We start from the raw sequence: 12078 nt of genomic DNA, 5'->3' as shown, positions 1-12078 counted from the left end.
CGTATTTGTGCCAAAAATTTATTGAAAGCGTATAAAAGCTAACTCATTCACTAAAAAGGGTGTTTATGTACAAAGCCCTAAATACTTGTTCCATTAAGAGTGTAAAAGAATTGGACTACTCATGAATTATTCGAGTTCCAATTATATTATTTTTGAGATTAAAAAATTCAAGTCAATCCGATCTCCAGCTATTTGAATTTCGCATCGACCCAAATTCGGAATATCAATTACAAAGACTCATGAGACTCGGGTGTTAAAACGAGACAATTGGACCTCTAGTACATAAAAATTAAGTTATATTTTTATTATAATACGTATAAATTTATATTTATATTATGTTAAAAGATTAAATATATCTTTTTATTAAAAAATTATATTAAAAAATTATTTTTAATTCTATTGAATTTGAGAGGTTGAGCTCGAAATCGAATATTGCTCGAGTTTGACTTTAAGTTTGAGAACATAAACTCATTCGAGTTCGGAATCGAACCCGACACTATATAAACATTCTAGTTGCAATTCTAATTTAGCCTAATTTAGACTCGTTCGATTAATTTACACCCATAATTGCCATCAGCGTCATTAGCAGCTGCTTTATTTATTATAGTAGTAGTTTTTCTTAAACTTTTTAAAATACAGATTTTTGGTCATATCTATCAGAAAAGTTATTATCTTTATAATTTTTTTGTTAGATGGTTGTCATATATACGTGGCATAATGGACTTTTAACATTGTAAGAATTATAAAAGACCAAGACAAAAATACTTTGTAAGAGTTATAAAAAGACCAAGACAAAATTTTGATTCATATCTTCACCTGTATGACTCATACACTACTTCACAACGTCAATGATGTTAATATTAATATTGTCAAATCATTGGACCGATCAGTACAGAGGGTAAGGAAATAGAGGTTAAATTAGAACTGAACTAGAATTCAACTGAAAATTAATAATAATAATAATTTATTTAATTATACAAAAAATATATATTCTAAATAATAAAATTATTAGTAAATAAAATAGTATATTACATAAATTAAAATAAATTACTAAAATAATAATTGTGCGTGTGATGTGATAATAATAAATTAATATTATATATAACATGTCATATTAATATCACGAACGTGATATAGTTTTCATTTAAATAAAAATAATTTATAATAATTTATTTAAAAATAAAAAATAATATTTAATATTTAAATTAAATTTAAATTTAAATGACGGGTCATGTAAATGTCGCTCACGTGCGTAGCACGTGGCGAAACGCTAGTACTATATATAAAAACACGGATGGGGGGGGACAGACACTTTTACTTAATAGCCCTTTCTAATTTATTAGTTAATTAGATGTTTTAGTAATTTACTAATTGACTATATTTAATTAGTATTAGAGTTATAATATAATTAGGATACAAAATAAATATAGCCTATATTACTAAAAATACTAAAAGATAGCTATATTTTTTAATCCATTAAGAAAGAAAGCCAACGCAATAGGAAGCCTTTCAAAACACAACACTAGCAAGCTGTAAAAAGATAGCTATATTTTCTAATCCATTAAGGAAGAAAGCCAACGCAATAGGAAGCCTTTCAAAACACAACACTAGCAAACTGTAATTAACCTTTGTAAGTCTTCTTTTGTTTTGAAAATAAGTCCATTAGTTGGTGATTTAGGATTGTATAGTTCATTTTGTAGATTGTATAGCTCTTAAGGGTGATAAAGCTCTATTTTTTTGGATTGCATTCGTTTTTCGAAACATATAAATTTTATATATAGTGTAAATTATGAATAAAATACAATTTATTTATAATAAATTAAATTAATATAATAATTTTAATCCGATCACAACATATTTTTTAATCCTATAAAAACCCTACTTTAATATTGATTATAAATAGCATATATTATTTAATTATAATTAATATATGTAAATATTATTAAGATCAATTAATTTTAAAAATTAATAAATTAATTTGAAATATTTAACGAGTTACGTTACGAGCCACGTACGTAGTACGTAATTGTAATAACCTAAATTTTTGAGGTATTACGTGTAGTGCCACGAGGCATAATCGTAAACATTAAGAACGAGAAAATCAGATTAGGATTGGATAATAAGGACTTAGACCGAAGAGGGTCTATTGGAATTATCATAAAATAATAATTTTAACTGGAAAATAAATATGCGATGAATTGGATTTGAACGGAATTAGAAAGAAAGGAAGTAGAATAAAAATAAAATACGTTGGAAAGCCCGAACTAATAATATTCACGCTAAGGTCCGTGAAATATTATTAATAAACGATCGTCAAGTTTCGTAAGTATATGAAAGCGTCTTAGAAGATAGTTTGACGATTAGTTAAGAATAAGGGTTAAAGTGCAAATTAGCCACTTTAAGGACTAAAGTGGACTTTTAACCACAAACTTCCGGAAGAAGTTGTGTTTTACTCTATTTTCTCAATATAAGAAAATAATATCGATAAAGTTATTATCGATAGTCATTAAAATGAAAAGTTGGACGGAAAAAGTGAGAAAAAAGTGCAAGTTAGCTCAAAATGGAAATTTGAGCGTTTTTGGCCAAAATTGCCAAAAAATAAAATTATTGGAAAATAAAATTATAAGATATGAGATTAATATTATTTATTTTAAAATAAATAATATGGAGTTAGTTGGACCTAAAAGATTTAGTGTTCGACGGACTAAATTGGACGAAAGAAAAGTTATGGATTAAGAAATGAGGAGGTGGCAACTTTAAAGGCTTAAGTAAACTTTAGCCAACAACTTATAGGCTAAGTCAAGGAATTAATATCCCATGTTCAGCTCATTCTCTCAAAATTAAAAAGAAATAGAAAGAAAGAAAGAAAAAGATGGAGAAGATGAGAGAAAGGGGAAAATGGAGCATTCAACTTCAAATCGAGCTACGGAGCTCGTTTCTCGACCAAATTTGATGATTTCGGTGGCTATGGATTCGGGATTCAAGCCTTTACTCAAGGTAAGCATCAATTCACGATTTTTATGGCTAATTGTGGACGAATTTTGATGAATTGTGGGCTGTTATTTTCGGCAATTAGGAGATCATGGTGTTTGATGATTTTGGTTGATTATAAGCTTATAATTAAGTGTTTTAATGGTTGAATGATGATTAATTAAGGCTGAGATATTAGAGAAAGGTCATGGCCGAAAATTTTAAATTTGAATGATTAAAATTTGATGAGAAATGAATGAGTAATTGAGGGTGATTTTCGGAAATTAAGTGATGAATGATGTGTTTAATGATCCTTAAGGATTATAGTAGAGATTTAAGTGTTTAATGATTAAATTGTAGATGAACTAGGGCTGTTATGTTGTGAATATTGAGGCTGGAAATTTTAATGATGAACAATTGATAACAAATGGCTTAGGTTCTATGGTTTAAGAGTGAATGTTGATTCAATAATGATGAAGTTGGATTGTGAGTTTCATGAATCGATTGTGGCTGATTTAAGGTTGAAATAATTGATGGAAATATGATGAACGATGATTAGGGTTCCTAAAAATAAGAGTGTTTGAAATGGGCCATAATTAAATTACGAGATAAGTGTCCGCAAACAAGTAGGACGTTTGCAGAAAACCGTTATGCAAAATAGCCATGTTACAGAGACTGTATCTCGAGTTATATAGGTCCAAATCAAGTTCCGTTTGTTGGTACGGAAACTTTGGGATGTTAACTACAATTGTCTAGTTTTAATATTTCTCTAATTCTGCCTCTAAGATGGTCATCTGAGGCAAAACATTTTTGTGTGCAGTCTGAACTGTTATTCTGGACAGCTTGAGGTTTTAACTTCGAAGCTTGTTTTCGACACCTTCGGGTGCATTTCATGGTCCGAGACCTAAACAAAAGTTGTAGGCGACGTTCTAAACTATAAGAATGTCACTTTTGTTTAGAGGTCGGATTATTTTAGATAAGCGTTTTGATAGCCAAAGTGAGCTACAAAACAGCCTTTAAATAGAAAATTGGAGATGAGAATTGTTATTTATTGCGCTATTATCGTAATTGCGTAGATTCGACGAGGCGACTATCGACGGAGTTCAAAGTTCTTGAATCGAGATTAACGCTTTGCTTGATTAGAGTAAATGGATAGCAAGTGGTGAGTACACTTTAAATTACTCGCTAATATTCGTAAAGCTACGTATTTTAATACGAAAGCTATATGAATATTTTTATGTTTAAATGTATGTTCTTAAAATGCATATATATGTATGTTTTGAAAATGATGTTTTATCGTATTGTGCTATTTTGATAATAATACAAGTAAATGAAAAGAGTATATATATCTAAACACAGGGGATGGGTAAGATAATATAATGTGAACCGAACCAAATATAAATAAAAAGAATATAGTACATTCATATATGTACTATTATGCAAATATTTATAAAGAAACTTAGTACGTTCATATACGTACTATTAATCATAATAAATACACATATGTGCGTGTGTTATTAATGTATGTTGTAGAGTTTTTTGTGCATGTCATGGTCCATAAAGGATCAATACAACAGAACGAAAAATACAAAATCAACTGGAAACGTAAAATGAGAATTGTACTATGGTACAACCAATAATAAGAACTAAGATACGAGGTCGAACTCGGTAGAACTATCCCGGGACCCGTATCTCATCCATTCTCGATAATAGTCCTCGGGACTCATACGAAATAAAAAGTAAATATACATCGAGAAATTGTACGAAACAAGATCGCGAAGTAATACGGAACAAACACTCCTATTAAATGACAATAGGAATTATATGAATCGACAGTTAAGTTCAAAAGACCTGCAGGGTGCAGAGTCCGAATGCAGACACGAAGGTAACTCGGTTGAACTATCTCGGGACCCGTGTCTAAGGAGTAACTCGGTTGAATTATCTCGGGACTCCTATCGATCGTTTGGGATTGAGAAATGGTACAAGTAACTCGGTTGAATTATCTCGGGACTGTACCATATGGTTATGGGTAACTCGGTTGAACTATCTCGGGACCCAGCCATAAGGATCAAGTCACAAGAGACTTGCCAATGATTTAATTCGACTTAGAATCATGATGATATAAACTAAGATTTAAGATTCTGTCGAAAATTAATGCAACAAAACGAGAAAGAAAAATATCAACACCATAATAAGAAATCAAAGATGCCAAATACGTATAAACTATAAGTTTATGAAATAAACAAAAAGTTATGAAGGAAAGTAGAGAGGGTATGAAATATGATTTCAAAGGAGTATTTTCTATATATAAAATGGGTTTTCAATGGTTTTAACCCTTTATGTGATATTGCGTGTAATTTGGTGAACTCACTCAGTTTTATACTGACCCCGTTGCTCCTCCCATTTTTCAGGAATAGTATGATATGATTTGGAGAGTCAAGCTTCCGAAGTTTTAAATTCTCGGAAGTCATTTGCACAAGAAGTTAAAGAAGGTTTTCATTCTAGCGGTCCGCAGTAGTCTAGATGTCTTTGTCTATGTATTTATATAGCGCATTTTAACTCTGATATTTTTGTAAAATGGGGTCACATGTATTTTGATATATGAAAATAATTTGATTTGCGAAAAATTTACACAGGATTTTAGGCTTGCTACGGGTTTCGGAGCCACCACTCCCATTCCCTAGCGCCGGTCACGACTCATAAATTTGGGTCGTGACAGTAATGCGAAACTAGTTTTATCAAAAGGGTTCAGTCTAAAATTTTATAACACAATGTATATCTCTATTTAATTAAATATATTAAAAAATATTAATTATATATTTTAAAAGTAGTGTATTCGGTTATATAAAAATAGTAGCAATTTCCTATAATACACTATTTCTCATTTTATTTACATCTTTCCCTAGTGATTTTTGTCTTTTTTTCTTACTTTTTTTTTACGAAAAATATCTTTTTTTTTATTTCAAAAATATATTTTTTCACTTTTTAATGATTTAGTCTCTTTTTTATAGATTTGTTTCTGGTATTTTTTTTATTTTTTTATCGTATTTTTAGTGTAACTATGATATATTATAGTGTATCCATTGCGTTTTTAGTGTAATTATGGTGTTTTATAGTGCATATATAGTGTATTCTTGTTGTAACGTATACCATAAAAACACTACAAATACACCATAAACACTCCAAATGCACCATTAATATACTAAAAAAACGGCAAAAATATAACCAAAAAAACATAGATATACTGAAAAGCACTAAAAATACACTATAAATATACGAAAAATACACTACAAATACACCAAAAATACACTATAACATAAATATATTATAAAATCACAACAAATAAACCATAAAGAAATTTGTTCTTTACAAAATCAGTAGCAGTAAATAAATAAACAAGTCTATAAATAAGAAAAAGACAAAATAATTATATGAATAATACAACAATTTTATAAACAAAAAAAAATTATAGATCAACAATGAGACAACAAATAATTATATGAATAATAGAATAATTTTATAAACAAAAACTAAAAATCTCTACACATTCTAGGTAGAGACACACCTATAATATCATCCATAATGAGACAACAAATACCATCTTGCATATCTTCATAAATAGTCAAACCGAGAGGGTGGGAAAAGCCGTAGTTAGTCATCCAATCAGCACAACAATTACCTTCTCTATAAGGAGTTTAATGTAGGAATTATTCCAAGTGAAACAAACTATGACATATGGTCTTAATTGGCGGAAATGCAAATTGCTGAAGGAGACAAAATCTCTTCTATTCAGGACAACACGAAGCCACCAGCTGAATCAGATGAAGGCTATGGAAAATAGTATACAGAAAATCAAAAACTGGTTGCTCATATTTATGTCTCCATAAATCATGAGACGTTATCTATGCCTACCGTGTTGGTACAATTGCGGTAAATTGAACTGAAGACGATGAGGTTGAGTCGCGGATTAGGTTGCTCTCTTTTAGACATTTCGCGGCACAGCTCGGTGGTGCAAAACTGACTATCAACCACGGTGTCCCTAGGATAAAACAACCAAAAAATCTACTGATTGCACTGCATTGTGAAATCAGCTCTAAAACACTTTTTTGTATTGCTCTATATATTCTGCGCCTTTTGCAAATGAAAATGAAGCCAGTATTTATAGGTTAAGAAAATAGAGCTGTTGAGTAAATAATTAATACAGAAAAACGTTTTCTGATTAATAAAGGAAAACAGCAACAGTAAAAAACGTGACAGTTACAAAAGAATAAAATAAAAAAATAATAATACTTTTGTATCCAAAAAATAAAGTGCTAGCCGAACCGAACCACCCATCCAACCCAAACCAGGCAGGGCCGGCCGACCGACCGGACGGCGCGTGCGTGTGGTTAATACGGAAGGATGTAACTCCTACCCCGTTCACAAAACTGGGTACCCCTTGGGGCTCAAACCCATATGAGAAAAACCAAACTTATAAATCCAATATATTGAGTTTTTCTAAGCAATGTGTGAAAACCACAAAACTCTCCATCTTCTCATTTCATATGACAAGGCACCTTTTCTTTTATTTTCAAATTCAATAATTTTCCAACAATCCCCACTTTGATTTTTCAAAATAGTTTTTCGAGCAATTTCGGTTTCAATAAGATTGTGCATAAACAAAGGTATCTTTCAATTTGAACCTTTGCGTAGTGAGCAAGATTCTGATTCAACAAGAGTGACTCGTAGTTTTGAACTCTATCTCGGACATCAAACCACGCACGTTCTTTTCATAAGTGTTTTTCTAAAGCCCGTGCATTTATGGCCCTACACGTCTATCCCAGTTTAGTGAACGCTCTAGCAATTTTGCCTCAAATTTCATAGGAAGCGACCCCACTTCCACATTCACAAAGGTGAAGCTATCAAGAGTACTCATGTAGCTAGGTATTCCACTCCATATGGAGTATAGACTTCATTAAGAGATTCTATTAACTCATCCTATACTCGCTTCAGGAATCATGCATTAAGTTTTCATGTTCTGGCTCATATCATTTATAAACTTGTTATTACCCATTGAACCTATTTCTTGGGATCTCCAGTCAGTTAGGTCGGGTTACCATTATGAATGATTCATTCTATAGGCATTAATCCCATTCCTTTTGAAGTTTTATGGACTTTCTCTCTAGCTAATCCTTTCGTCAAAGGATCTGCTAAGTCTTCATCAGTGCGTACATGATCCACTCTAACAGCTCCTATTGAGATGAATTCTCTAATAGTGATGTGCTTACGACGTATCTGTCATTTCTTACCATTATAATAACAGTTCTCAATTTTTGCAATAGCCGCGGTACTATCGCAATGGATCAACACAGCTGGTATCGGTCTTCCCCACAAGGGAATCTTAGCTAGTGCTATCATTTCCGACTCCATCGTAGATTGGGCCAGAATCGTCTGTTTCTTTGATTTCCAAGAAACGACTCCTCCGGCTATACTAAAAATATAGCCGCTCGTAGCTTTGGAATCATCAGACAAAGTATTCCAATCTGCATCACTGTATCCTTAAAGTACAGCGGGATGCTTCTGATAATGTAAACCAAGATTCATGGTTCTTTTAAGGTATCTCATAACCCTTTCAATAGCATGCCAATGCTCAATACTTGGTCTACTAGTAAACCTTCACAATAATCCAACGACATATGCAATGCCAGGTCTAGTACAATCAGTGGCTTATCGAAGGCTGCCAATGATGCTCGCATAATCAGATTGTCGTACAGTATCACCAGTGTTTTTGAATAATTTTACACTTGGATCATATGGTGTACACGCAGGTTTACAGTCAAAGTAATTATATTTCTTAAGAATCTTCTCAACATAGAGAGATTGATATGAATAAATTTCTTTTTCAGATCTAGTTATCTTTATACCAAGAATGACATTCGCTTCACCTAGATCTTTCATATCAAAGTTGGCACTTAACATTGATTTCACAGCATTCACAACATGAATATTTGATCCAAAAATCAACAAGTCATCTACATAAAGACATATGAAAGTACAAAGTTCCTTTTCAGATTTGTAGTAAATACATTTGTCACTTTCATTCACTTTAAAACCATTTGAGATGACAAGATTATCAAATTTCTCATGCCATTGCTTAGGTTCTTGTTTTAGACCATACAAAGATTTGTCTAACTTGCACACCTTCTATTCCTGACCATGTATCACAAAACCTTCAGGTTGATCCATGTAAATTTCTTCCTCCAATTCACCATTTAAAAATGCAGTCTTAACATCCATTTGGTGTACAACTAAATCATATAGCACATCGATCAAAATCAGCACTCTAATGGATGTTATTCTAATAACAGGTGAATAGGTATCAAAGAAACCAACGTTTTCACATTTTCTATAACCCTTGGCTACAAGTCGAGCTTTGTATTTGTCTACTGTACCATCAGGTTTCAATTTCTTTTTTAATTTCCATTTATAACCTATGGTTTTGCAACCGGGAGGCAGATCAATCAAATGCCATGTATTATTGGACTTTAGTGAATCCATCTCATCATTTATGACTTCTTGCCACAAATCAGAATCTAATGAAGTTAGCGCTTCCTGGAGGTTCGTAAGATCCTCCCTTAAAGAATAGACATGGAAATCAGTTCCAAAGTCTTTTGACATTCTAGCTCTTTTACTTCTTCTGATCTCTGGTTCTGTATCATCAGTAATCTCATTATTCCTGACCACATGAACATTACTAGATGATTCGCCCTCACTATTTCCTAATTTAAAAGGAAATTTCTGTTCATAAAAATCAGCATCTACTGATTCAATAATAACTCGTGTAGTCAAGTCATAACATATATATGCTTTGCTATTGACTGCATACCCAATGAAAACACATTCATAGATTCTGCTTGCTAATTTTATTCGTTTAAGATCAGGAATCCGAACATAGGCTAAACAGCCCCAAGTTCTCAAATAAGACAAATTTGGCTGTCTTTTCTTTAGGATCTCATAAGGTGAAATCTTACAGTTTGATTTAGGGACTCTGTTGAGTACATAACGAACAGTCAACAAAATTTCACCCCACCAATTAGAAGTAGTTCCAGAATTCAATAAAATAGACACTACAGCTTCTGTAATGTTCTATTTTTTCTTTCGGCTTTACCGTTCATTTCAGAAGAATAAGGTGCTGTTCTTTCATGCACAATACCATGTGAGTTATAGAATTCTATAAACAAGCTAGATTCATATTCAGTACCTCTATCACTGTAAAATCTTTGATTTTCTTATTGAATTGATTTTTAATTTCTGTAACAAATAGCTTGAACATGTCAAGTGCATCACTTTTATTTTTCATCAAATACACATGTGTAAAATCAGAACAATCATCAATGAAAGTGATAAAATATCTTTTACCATTTCTGGTCAAGGTACCGTCAAGTTCACATATATCAGAATGTATTAAGTTTAAAGGTTCAGATTCTCTAATTACTGATTTATGTGAGTTTTTTGTTATCTTAGCTTGAGTACATAATTCACATTTTTGAAACTCAGTTTGGTTCATTTTAAGAATTAATCCTAGGGTATTCACGTTGTTAATTATCATTTTATTTACATGACAGAGTCTTGCATGCCAAGTATTAAAATCACAAACCATGTAAACAGAAGCAACATCTTTATTGATAATTTCAACATTCAACTTAAACATACCCTCACAAGCATAATCCTTTCCCACAAATATACCATTTCTAGTAATGGTGTACAGATCTCCCTCAATAGTTGAAAAAACCCAGCCTTGTTGAAAAGATAGTCAGCCACCAAGTTCTTCCTCATCATATGAGTGTGCATCACATCCTTCAAAATTAGTGTTTTCTCTGAAGTGAACTTCACTTCAACACTTCCGACTCCAGCAACAGTAGTGGTGTGAGTATCACCCAACAACACTTTCTTATCATCCACAGCAGTGTATGTTTTGAACATATCACGATCGTGGCAAACATGGCGATTAGCGCCCGTGCCAACCGACCAACCGCTTGATCCACCAACAAGGTTGATCTCAACCATCATTTATGTTATCATAGCCGTGAAAGGCTCTTCGGTCAAGTTTGCATGTGGAGCAGTACTTGGCTTGTTCCGACACTTGCGTGCCATATGAATTGGTTTTTCACAATTAAAGCATAGAAACAGTGGCAGGTCATTCTTAATAGGTGGTGCCTGTTTCACAATATGGTTCCTTGAAGGATTATCATTCTGGTTCGCTTTGTTGTGATTCACATATTGTTTCGAGTTCGAATTGCGATTCTGATTCTTAAAGTTTTTGCCATTTGGCTTCAGATTCATCAAACTAAACCTTTTTGTGTTGTTAGAAACAACCAGCACTTCATCTTTTTGATGTTGTTTTCTCGCCTCTTCCTCATTCTGAAGACGAGTGATCAAACTTTCCAGCGAGAATTCTTTCATTTTGTGCCTAAGAGAATTCTTGAAGTCCCACCACGAAGGAGGTAATTTGTCAATTAAAACAGCAACTTGAAATCGTTCATCAAGAATCATACCTTCGGAGATGATCTCATGAGCAATTTTCTGCAATTATGAGATTGCGCCTCGACAAATTTTTCATAACTCATTTGATATTTGAGGTAGCGGCTGACTGCGTACTTTTTAGTCCCCGCCTCCTCGGTATCATATTTCTTTTGCAATGACTCCCATGTTTCCCTTGCAGTCTTTCCATCATTGTAGTAATCACAGAGATCATCACTTAGTGCATTGAGAATAAAATTCTTGCACAAGTAATTGTTAGTCATCCACTGTTGTAGTTCATCATTCTGTTTGTCTTTTTCTTCTTCCTCGACAGTTTCATCAACGACAGGCATTGCCATTATCAAAACAGAAACCACCTTTTTGATGGTTAGGAAGAATTTAGTCTTATGTTTCCACCTTTTAAAATGGAAGCCTTCAAACCGGAATGGTTTGTTGGCATCAACATTAGATGAACCGTAGGCAGCAACCTCATCAATATTCATGGCAGCAATTATAAAAGAGAGCGACGTCTAAATATTGTTGGTACAATTGCTGCAAAATGAACTGAAGACAATGAGGCTGAGTCGCGGACTAGGTCGCTCTCTTTTA

General features: G+C 32.6%; 1 long non-coding RNA gene across 2 annotated transcripts; it reads left to right on the top strand.

Annotated features, from left to right (window-relative positions):
* The first annotated feature begins 2035 nt into the window (after positions 1 to 2035).
* LOC126680150 (uncharacterized) lies at positions 2036 to 5605 on the top strand. 2 transcript variants are annotated; one of them, XR_007641062.2, is made up of 3 exons: positions 2682 to 2997; positions 4047 to 4132; positions 5382 to 5605. It is a non-coding gene; the product is annotated as an uncharacterized LOC126680150 (long non-coding RNA). The 2 variants fall into 2 exon arrangements; XR_007641061.2 differs by lacking the exon at positions 4047 to 4132 and having other exon boundaries at positions 2036 to 2997.
* The last annotated feature ends 6473 nt before the right edge of the window (positions 5606 to 12078 follow it).

This window comes from Mercurialis annua, linkage group LG5 (genome assembly GCF_937616625.2).
Source record: "Mercurialis annua linkage group LG5, ddMerAnnu1.2, whole genome shotgun sequence".
Lineage (NCBI taxonomy): Eukaryota > Viridiplantae > Streptophyta > Magnoliopsida > Malpighiales > Euphorbiaceae > Mercurialis > Mercurialis annua.
The sequence above is the reverse complement of the archived record's forward strand: the minus strand, read 5'-3'. Positions and strand labels throughout refer to the sequence as shown.